The sequence below is a fragment of the Pleurodeles waltl genome, chromosome 1_2, assembly GCF_031143425.1.
Source record: "Pleurodeles waltl isolate 20211129_DDA chromosome 1_2, aPleWal1.hap1.20221129, whole genome shotgun sequence".
NCBI classification, from domain to species: domain Eukaryota; kingdom Metazoa; phylum Chordata; class Amphibia; order Caudata; family Salamandridae; genus Pleurodeles; species Pleurodeles waltl.
In genome coordinates this window covers 415,863,807-415,875,480 of record NC_090437.1, presented here as the reverse complement: position 1 = coordinate 415,875,480, position 11,674 = coordinate 415,863,807, and the positions used below count along the sequence as shown (strand labels likewise).

At 43.7% G+C, this 11,674-nt stretch overlaps 1 long non-coding RNA gene across 1 annotated transcript in view; it reads right to left on the bottom strand.

The window, feature by feature from the left end:
- Nucleotides 1-3,762: 3,762 nt before the first annotated feature.
- The window catches only part of LOC138300739 (uncharacterized), a 332,717-nt gene continuing 324,805 nt past the window's right edge, over nt 3,763-11,674 (bottom strand). The window contains exon 3 of the long non-coding RNA XR_011204995.1: nt 3,763-3,831. This is a non-coding gene — a long non-coding RNA (uncharacterized lncRNA). The remainder of the gene's footprint in view (nt 3,832-11,674) is intronic.

Below are 11,674 nucleotides of genomic sequence, written 5' to 3'. Positions count from 1 at the left end.
GGCATACCCGGCACATTTATTGTGACAAATGCAAAAAAAAAAAAAAAAAACGCAAGTGATGGATGGAATGCAGAACCAATCAAACATTCATCCCCAGTAACAGATCTAGGTTTAATCCATGAATTCTTTTTCTCACCATAGCACCCAGGTTTGGACCCAGCTATTAGCAAATCAATCCTGACCCTGTGCTACATGAGAACAGTTGAGTCCAAACTGCCATAGAAGGTCCTCCCTGGACTATAAACAAACTTCTCAAAACCACTTTCTGGACGTCAACCACACTACCTTGAAGCTAGGGGCATAGTGAGCCCGTGTCCCAAGTGTGGGCATACCCAGCTCACTTATGGTGACAAAAGCAAACAAATACAAATGCTGGATGCAATGCAGAACCAATCAGTCACCCCCAGCGACAGATCTGGGTTTAATCAATCAATTCTTTTGCTCACCATGCCACCCCGGTTTGGACCCAGCCATATGCAAATTAGTCTTGACCCTGTACCCCATGGGAACAGTCCAGCCAAAATGCCAGGGCATGTTCTCCCTGGACTAGAAACAAGGATGCTGGGACCAGTTTCAGGGTATCACCCTTCATCAGTCAGGCTGGCTTGAATCCAGTGGCATAGTAAGTCCGGGACCCACATCTGGGCATACCTGGTGCACTTATGGCAAAAAAAGCAAATACACACAAATGATGGACAAAACATAGAGCCAATCAAACATTCACCTCAGTCACAGAGCTGGGGTTAACCCATAATTTTTTTTGCTCAACATGTCTCTCCAGTTTGGACCCAGCCATATGCAAATCAGTCCTGACCCTGTGGCATACAGAAACAGTTGAGCCCAAACTATCAGGGCAGGTTCTCCCAGGACCAGATTCAGGACATCATCCTTCATCAGCAAAGCTAGCTTGAATCCAGTGCCATAGTGAGCCCGGGACCTATGTCAGAGAATACCCGGTGCACTTATGGCAACAAAAGCAAAAAAAACACAAATGATGAAGAAAACGCAGAACCAATCAAACATTAAACCCCAGGCGCAGATCTGAGTTTAATCTATCACTTCTTTTGCTCACCATGCCACCCCACCCCAGTTTGGACCAAGCCATATGCAAATCAGTCCTTACCCTGTGCCCCATGGGAACAGTCTAGCCCAAACTGCCAGACCAGGTCCTCCCTGGACTGGAAACAAGCAACCTGGCACCGGCTTCGGGTATCCCCCTTCATCACCTAGGCTAGCTTGAATCCAGTGGCATAGTGAGCCTGGGACCCACGTCTGGGCATACCCGGTGCACTTATTATTATTTATTTTTTTTAACACTTTTATTTTATTGGCATTCCACCTTATGCGATCAGACCACAGTACATCTTATTTAACCAGCATAAATATTGGACATTAATGTAAGCAATTACATTCTTGACTTACAGCAATTTTTACACAATGTACCGCTTATTGCATTCACATTGTCTTTTTATAATACAATTCCTCCGCTAAGGTATTTGGTGTAAGTCAGCTGTTCAGGAGAACAGGTTAGAAACTATGGTTGGGACAGGGTTAAGATATAAGTGAGCATGTAGTATTTGACCAGCATAGAGCTTTTTGTCTGGTTAATATATGCCATCCAAGAAATACTAATCAACTTCTCTATTTGAGACAAAAAAAACATGGAAGAAACCAAAGAGATAAAAGGCTGGTAACTCGCCCGTGGTCTATACATTCGAGCAGACGATCAGTTTGACAGCATCAAAATATGTTACATTATTGATGTAGTATCATTTAAGTGTTCTGTGGGGATGTTTCCCTAGGAGAGTGTGGGGGAGGTATCAGTCCGGCCATGTTCCAATCTCCTCCAAGTCTTTTAGTTGTCCTAAGAACACTCATCTACCAGAACGCTCCTATTGAGTTGTCGCAGTGCTCCCTCTGTCACTCTCCTAATCTGACTCTACTCTCGTGGTAGTGGTTTCCCAACTATCGATGACCTCTGTCAACAGCGGGGCTATTGGCCTGTGCCTCATCCCTCTACTTTTTTCCCTTCTCAGAGCTCTCTCCTCTGCCCTACCCCATCTCGGTACATCTAATGTCAAGACTAGCAAGCTGGGTCCCTTATTATGTTTCCATGCCATTGACACTCTACACTTAGCCAGTACCAGGTCCAGGTCCAGGTCCAGGTCCGCAAATCTGTTGCCAATTGATTTGGGGAGGGGTCTAGTGAACAACCCTAGCAGGCATGTCTCTATTGTATTCTCTAGTCATCTACACAGCATGTGGTTAATATGTTGTATGACCCCCCCTCAGAATTCTTGCAGCTGTGGACATGCCCATGTCATATAGCCGAATCCTACATCAGGAAAGAGACATCGTGGACAACCTATCTCATGCCCCCCGTATATGAGCCTTAGTCAATGTGGGGTAAGGTAAGTCCTATGTGTGTAGTTATACTGTAGGTATTTGCGGGAGACTGAGGGTGGAAACGCCAAAACTCTACTCCAATCTGCGTCAGTGAGGGGCCTTTTGGAGGTAGGCTTCTCCCACTTAGCCTGGAGAGCGTCCAACGGCCTATGAACCATTCCCAATAGCGCCTTATATAGCCAGGAGACCAATTGTGAACCCTCTCCAATGGACAGCATAGTTTGTAGAACATCGTGTGTAGGTGGCTCACCCTCCACTTTGCTCCAGAGGTCCTGAATAGCCCCCTCCACTGCTTCGTAAGTCAGAAACTGCCCACGAGGCAGTCCAGTCCAGGAGGTCCGCGAACAGGATCAGCATACCCTGGCAATACAATGCGTCTAGTGTATGTATTTCTACAGCCATCCAGCAGTTAAGTTGTCTTTTTGTAAAGCAGGAGGGTGGGTCACCATGAGGGATCCCCACCAGTGGTGTAGCTGGTGCATAGGGTACTCTAGTTTTTGTTTTCCTGAGAACTCTCCGCCAATTCATCAGGGGTGTTGCTAGTAATATACCCCACTTGGGGCCCCGTGGTTTCGGCGTGAGCATACCGGCTACAAGTCCACTGCGACTGGAGTCCCCCACCACCAGCCGTTAATTACATGAGTTCCACCCACTGAGCCAGCGCGCAGACCATTGTAACTGAGCTGCTAAAAAATAAAGCTCAAAATCTGGGACTCCAAGCCCTCCACCCTCAGGTGGTAGGTGGAGAGTGATCAGGGCCACCCGTTGACGTACACAATCCCACAGCAATTCCCTGAGAAGCATGTCTAATGGACGAAACCAAGAGACTGGCAGTGTAATGGGTAGGTTAGTAAAGTAATAAAGCAGCCTGGGGAGCATCACCATTTTAATGAGAGGGACTCGTGTCATAGAAGGCAAACAAAGGGTGAGCCAGAAGGTGACATTGGACCACAATGTTTGCATTGCTTTTCCCAGGATGCGCTCCCTGATATCCTACAACTTATGATAAATTTGGACACGCAGATAGCAGAATATAAGTGGAACCCATGTCACCTTCTCAGATAAAAAATCCAGGTAATTCACTCACAAGTTTTTCTCCTATTTAACCAGAACAGACACCAAATTCATCCATCAATTTAAACACTCACAGCAGCATTACTAGGCTGTTTTTAAGGTAAATAAGGAGGTCATCTGCATATAGGGAAATGATGATACCCGGGGCAATTATGGCGACAAAAGCAAACAAACACAAATGATGGGCGGAATGCAGAACCAATCAAACATTCACCCCTAGTCAAAGATCTGGGTTTAATCCATCAATTAATTTGCTCACCATTGCACCCCAGTTTGGAACCAGGCATATGCAAATCAGTGTTGACCCTGTGCACCATGGGAACAGTCCAGCCCGAACTGCGAGGCCAGGTCCTGAAAGGGAAGCAAAAATGGAAATTGTATCTAAAATGGTTGTAAGGAAAGCTATAAATAGAAGAATATCGTTAGCGTAATCTGAAAATGTAATCTGCTTATCTCCATACTTGAAACCTTGCATGGTGTTTTCTGTCGGATTTAGATAAGAAGGGCTCAAAAGCAACAATGAAAAGAAGAGGTGATAGTGGACAACCCTGTGGCACTCCTCTGTGTAGAGGGGAAAGAAGGAGAAATTAGGCCTTTAACAAATATAGAAGCTCGATGAGAAGAGTATAAAAGAGAAACCAGATTAATTCATTTTTGCCAAAAGCAAAACCATTCAAGAGTAGAAAATATAAAACTCCAATGCTTTCTGTGGTTAAATCAAATTCTTTACAAATGGTAGAGAGCTTTCAATTGATGTCAGTTTGCAAAGAATCTTTTTCTGGCATGTAAAGGGTTTGATAGTAATTGATAAATACAGTGGGTATATCTCATTACGAGTTTGGCGGGCTGACGGTAAGACCGCCGCTATGGCGGCAGCCAAAAGACCACCATGTTGGCAGTCATACTGACCTCCATATTACGAGTTACACAGCCAGGACCACCAAAATCCAGCCAAAATTCAGAAAACGCCAGGACTCTGGAGGGCGGGAAAGAGGTGCTCTCACCACCATCACCTCCAGCCCACAAAAAATCACCAAACCTATTACAACCTACAAATCACAATATCGGTTCTTCTATGGCGGAAGACAATGGTGGGGTGAACCGGTGTGAACCCCGATGGTCAGCGGTCACCACTATAAATTACCACACCACATTACATAATTTGAAAAACCCACACCTGACACACATTCACACATCCAACATACATACACACTATAAAACATACCCCTTCAAACCCCACAAACCCCACAATCCTTTGCAACCAGAACGCCATACACAGCTCGAAAAAGGGCACACTCAAATATCAGAATCCATAGATCAGGCACACCTACACACTTCACATAGCACACATCACACACATGCACAACACACCCAACACAACAATTAGTACCCAACACATTAGATACCACCGGTCATCCACTCACATCACAGCACCCACACTTCATCACCAATTCAATTTCCCCTACTGTCTCGTCCACCACTACCATGTCTCCACAAAAACATCCCTGTTTCACAGATGATGAATTGAGGTTCATGGTGGAAGAAATCATCAGAGTAGAGCCACACCTATTTGGAACACATGTCCAGCAAAAATCTATCGCCAGGAAAATGGATATGTGGCAAAGAATAGTTGACAGGGTGAATTCTATAGGCAACTATCCATGCACAAGGGAGGACATCAGGAAGAGGTGGAACGACCTCAGGGGGAAGGTGCATTCCATGACGGCCAAGCACCAGATGCCAGCCAGCAAGACTGGGAGTGGCCCCCACCTCCTCCACCTACTTTCACATCATGGGAGGAGAAGGTCTTCAACATCCTGCATCCTGAGGGCTTGACAGGGATATCTGGGGACTGGAGTCAGATAAGTAACACCTATGATTTAACCCTAAACTTTTATCTTGCATGATCACTGATCACCTTTTGACATCTTAACAGTCAAACCACTTACCAGCCCTGTGTCCAACTGTCCAAATACCCCTCTCTGCCATCCCACATGTCAACTAAACTCACCTGGGTCCCCAGTGTCTGTCTATGGCATGGGTAGTACAGGGACTGATAGCACTAGAACTCCCGGCAGGCACTGTTCCACCATTAAGAAAACCAAAACAGTGTACTACAATTAAAATTGCCTTGCATGGTAAACTAACAAACAATTCAACCCACCTGAATGCTCCACAATTGTACAGTCTATGGCAATTACAGAAATGCTATGGACATCTGTCAGTACAATATCATCCAACACACAGCTACAGCTGTGTTCCATGCTAAACTGGCGTTTAAATCTCCATTCAAACAACGTAATGTACTCACCTGGGGTCACACAAATACAGGAAGCTGGATGCACTCAGAGTACACCCATACAGAGGCCCAGGTGTCATGGTTACTCCCATACTGTTGGCCAGCTCGGTTTCCATAGTACATTGTGCAGCTGTTTGTTATCTCATTGATGCTATATACCTAACTTGGAGATAACTTTAAAACGTAAAGTCATTTAGCAGACAAGATATGAGCCTATGAACAGACATCTAACCACCAAGATACTCCAACATCTTGTAGCAAGGTGTATGATATAGGAAGTCTCTGTTTCTCATATAGCTCTAACACAGATTTGGAAGCAGGTGTCAATATCATATAGGGGATCAAGTAAAGGTTTTGTGTGCATGTCACATAGCATATCTACCGTTCAAAGTTGGATATCACATGTTGCATAACTTTCAGTAACTGCGTGTTTCACTTCTCCTACAGGTAACCTAGCCATTGTGACAATGGAAAGGACACCAGAGACAGCCACTTCCCCTCTGGATGAAGCCCTCAGTGAGGACATCACCCCTGCATGTGTGGACATTGAGGACGACTCCAAATGTTGTTGTAGCTACCCTGATGATTTCATCCACCATGCCTGAACCCTTCACTGTTTAAAATCATTGGATTTGATCCAGTTCCCACATATAAATGTGCACTCCATAATAAACACTACTAAACCACAGATCATGTATATATGATGAGTATTTTTTCAGCAATATGCAACTGTTAACTGTAAAACTGTAATACCTCTTGCACATAAAAGATATGCACCAATGTACCAAGTTAGTCCCATCTCACATGTACTGTTTAATCAGGGTACAGTTTGCACTTGATGATACTGATGGACAAACTTCTATTCACATACATTGCACTTTCATACATATAGGCTGGGAAAATGCAAGTGATCATACAGTGAAGTACTGCTGCTCACTTTAGTGTCTCAGCATAGGTGTGAATTACTAGCACCCCACAGACCACTGAAGTTAAGGACATGTCAGTCTTTCACTATTCGAATAGGCAAAAAGAGTGGTTCAATGTATCATCAGCTAAAGCCTTATCAAATACCCATACCATACCTCCCAAATGACCAAACCCCATAATACAGACAAAGGTCTGTACAACTGCCCCCAGTCATGGAACCTTCTGCTTACCATGGTCAGATATCAGTAGGCATGCTACTCATCTATGTCAGTCTTGATACACATGCACAGTGGTCTGAAATGAGGTAACACAGTGACAGGTACATACAAAAAAGGTATTACCAAAATCAAGCCATTAAGAAGGTTGATGTTATGGATTGCACAGGATGACATGTGCCAGAGACACAAGACCACACACATGGCACCATCGGGCCCATCTACCACGGCATACAGGTCTATAGTGTGGAATAGGACACCACCATCCCACTGTCCTGACAGTCTGAGCATAGAACTCACGTACCGCAAATCTCATGCCTGACAATATCTGGCTCAATCCATGTTCACTTCACGTGTTTACAAGCGTGAGAGTCTTCTACTTAATAAAAAATGATTTAAGTATGATTTCCTTTCTTTTGCTTTTCTTCGGAATCCAGTAAAAATGAAATACTTGGGTCTCTGGTTTACCAACTCCTTACAGGATACTATATCACTTAATTGTACTGTTCTTCTTTCTACTTATCTACCCTTACTTCACAATGGAACCCACTATTTTTCTCATGGTGGGATAGGTTAGGCTCTATGAAGATGGTGTTTCATATCTATTGTCACTTTGTTTTTATGGAACAATAAAAAACCTTGTAATAAGCAACAAGGGGGTGTTAATTTTCCACATTTCCAATCTTATCACATTACTTTCTTTTTTAAACAATCAGTCCTTTATCAGGATAACCACAACATAATTACTCCCTCATTGTAGACAGAATTGGAGTTGTTTTTTACTCAACCTTTTTCCTTTTCAGAATGTTTGCCTTTTATCTAACATCCTTCTTCTAATTCTTAAAAATGCTTTTAAATTACTATGTTCAATTTATATTTCTACTCTTTCAGTTCTGGATCAATTCCTTCAATCCTCAATCTGGTACAATAAACTTATTAAAATCAATAATACAACTAATTTTTGGGAAATCATGGCTAGAAAAAGGCTTACTATGGACTCCAATTAATTCATCACAACTCGTCTATCTTCTTTTCACAGACTCAATCTTTCTTTCACTTTCTTAAATCATTTAAGATTCTCCCCTTCCTCCATTTCCCCTGTACAACCATTGTTGCTAACCACTCCTTCTCATACCTATTCAGGCCTTATTTACCCCCCCCCTGGTGTCCGACAACTATTGGAGATACAATAGGAAGAACACCTACGCACTTCTTTTTCCCCTTCTCCATGTAATAAAATACAGTATGTCTCAAAATCCGCAAAACTTCCCGTGCTGCCAACACAACTCAAACTTTATTTTTTATATATAACTCCCTTATGATTACTCCGGCTTCCTTACACAAGTATGATCATAACGCTTCATCATCCTGTTGGTCTTGTGCTGTCTGTTTCAGACATAAAACATATTTTATTTGAATGTGTCAACACTTATCAATTCACAACAAATTAACTCTATTTTTCATACACATACGTTTTCCTTTACCAAATTATTTTTAGGTAGCATTTCAGATGATTGGTAGGATTGTATTTTCAATGTACAAATTTTACTACTTGCTATTTCCTTTCAACAAATCACCAACAACTGGAACAATGCTCTTTATGTCTCTTTTCAAGCATGGTGGTATGCAGTTTGTTAGAATCTTAGGCTAGGCAAAGGTTACACTATCCCAATGTCTCTTGCTATCAAACGAAATTCTCTTTAGCCTCCAGTAACACTTTCCTTAGCTTCTTTGCTTTAATGCCCACCTTACATCAACCCCTAACTGAAGAAGTACCTAAATCCCCTGGACTTCTCCATTTTCCTACCCGATTTTATTTATTAATGATAATATGTTATTTAGCTATTTACCTGTTAAATCTACTCTACAGTGATCGAATTCTGCCATTGCTTAAGATCAGGTCAGCTTTCATTGCACAAGATATTTTTGTTATTCTCCCATATAAATGCAGATATTATATTGTACTATTTATTCATTACTCAACTGTAGTCATTATATTGTTGATTCATCATACTGTGAACTGTTTTTCTCTTTTTCTGTTCAATAAACTTCACTTTCAAACTTAAAAAAATAAAAACATTTTTTATTGCAGAAACAATGACAATGAAATCTGTATCACTTGAGGCTAAGGGCCCTACTACGAGTCTGAAAGTCACAAGACCGCCAGACTTGTGGTAGAGGTCAGACCTCCGCAGCTGTGGCAGCCTGACCCCCACATTACGACCCTGACAGTTGGACCGCCAAAAGACTGCCATCTCCACCAGGATCTTTGATTGAGACGGGTATGACTGCGGCTGTGGCTGTAATCAGCCAGGGCGGCGCTGAAGTCAGTGCCCTGTGCTGATTATAACCATGTTCTCTGCAGCCTTTTCATGGTAATTCAACTACCAGGAAAAGGCTGGCAGAGAACAAGAGCAGAGGGCTACAGGGGGGCCCCTGCACTGCCCATGGCAAGGCAGTGCAGACCCCCCTTTCCAGCACTGTCTTAATGCGCACTGTCTGCGTTGCAGACAGTGCGCATTCAGAGGATGCTAGGGAGGCCCCCTGTGCAACGGCATTGGACTCGGCTCCAGTTGGAACCAAGTCCAATGCTTCCGCAAGTTTTCCAATGGGCCGACAGGCGGCAGGGCAGTGGAAAACTTGTAATGGGGCCTGTGGGGAGACCGCCAGCACCATGGGGGTCTCCTCTTCAGGAGTGTGATGGTCAGATTTTTCCAACCACCAAACGAGTATTCAGCCCCTAAATGTTTGGCAAAAACAACACAGATGTATTCAATAAATGTACATATGAATTGGTACCATGATTGCAGTACTTTATACACTGCTTCTACACACTCCCTTTTCAGAAAAATCAGAATTTACTGCAGGTTTTCTCCTGGTAAATTTCAACTGGTTTGACCTGGTAAAATTGACCATGGGGAAATTTCAGAGGTGTTTCAATACCCACATATACAAGAATTATGATCTCTGTGCCAATGAAGGTGTTGGAGAGGATCAGAACTCCATGGTCACTTGGAGACATGATCTTAGTCTTTAAAATTTTGAAAGGCATAATAACCAATCACAATGCAAGATCGTACATCTCTGAAAAAAATAGGGGACCTGAAAAACAATTTTACACAAACTGTTTCAGAAATTGTTAACCCAGCAGTCACTTCACCATTTTATTATACACACAGAGATGAAAGCCTTGGCTTTGGAGCATTTTAAATTACCCTTAAACATCAAGATATTACAACACCTAGGGGGTCATTCCGACCCTGGCGGTCCAAGACCGCCAGGGCCGGGGACCACGGAAGCACCGCCAACAGGCTGGCGGTGCTTCCCAGCCCATTCGGTCAGAAAAGGGAATCCGGCGGTTTCCCGCCGGATTTCCCCTGCATGGGCTGAATCTCCAGATTCCGACCCCCTTCCCGCCATCCTGTTCCTGGCGGTAAAAAACGCCAGGAACAGGATGGCGGGAACGGGTGTTGTGGGGCCCCTGGGGGCACCTGCACTGCCCATGCCACTGGCATGGGCAGTGCAGGGGCCCCCTAACAGGGCCCCATAAAGATTTTCACTGTCTGCATTGCAGACAGTGAAAATCACGACGGGTGCAACTGCACCCGTCGCACCCCTGCAACTCCGCCAGCTCCATTGGGAGCCAGCTTCATTGTTGCAGGGCCTTTCCCGCTGGGCCGGCGGGCGCCCGCCGGCTCAGCGGGAAAGCCAGAATGGCCGCCGCGGTCTTTTGACCGCGGAGCGGTCTTTCGGCGGCCTAATTTTGGCGGGCGGCGACTGCCGCCCACCAAAGTTAGAATGAGGGCCCTAATGCCATGTGGGTGAACAGCAAACATTTATAGATTTTTTATACTGCTAGTTAGTAAAAGACCAGCAAAAGTGCACTTGGTCAGTAAAGAGATAGAACTTTGTATGTGCACAGAGAAAAGTGTGTGGTTATTGCTTCACAATTTAGGTAAAGAAACTTGTTATAATAGAGGAATATCTTAACAAAGGATCACCAGCAGATGTTTTAGTGATGAAATTATTAAAAGTAGTGAGGGCTCAATTTAAAAAAGACATACATATTTACGTTTTTTTGGATTATGTTAGCGAAAATGTTGCAAGAAGCTTTTAGAGCTAGTAGTTGCAAAAAGTCCCAGATGATCCACAGCAAGTCTATATAGTTGAGAATATTTTAAATTGCAAAGTATTTGTTGTACTCACATTATCACTCTTGCAACTCACACACTCAAACGAATAACTCGAGACCAATTTATAAAAATACTTCAGATTTTTATGTAATTTTTAAGGCCAAGAGTATCAAAATTGGTTAAGTACTTTTTTGAGATTTGGATTTTTGAAGTTTAATAAAAATAGTCTTTTTGTGCGTAATCCCGCAGCATGGGATCAATAAAAGATCACCTTTAAAAATACATATAAAATTGTACAGTTGGTTTGCCAAGTTCTTTTTTTTGCAGATTGGTTAAAGTCATTGATGGGCACACTGTGCCAGCTGTAGATGTTTGGGTGGCCCTCGGTTATGGTGGGAGTAGCGATGAAAGGTGTCTGGAGCTGGTGTAGGGCCACTGCGGGGGACCACTTGGAAAAGCACTGCACAGGCAAGTTTAAAGGTGGTTCTTTGGGGGTCTCCATGGAATGTCAAGGTCGCAAGGGGTGGGGGACCCTTAGGGCACAGCAGGTTCTTTGTTGCAGGGCACAAGGCAGCTGAGTGCAGAGCGAATCGGTGACCCAGGAGCTGTGCGCAAGGATA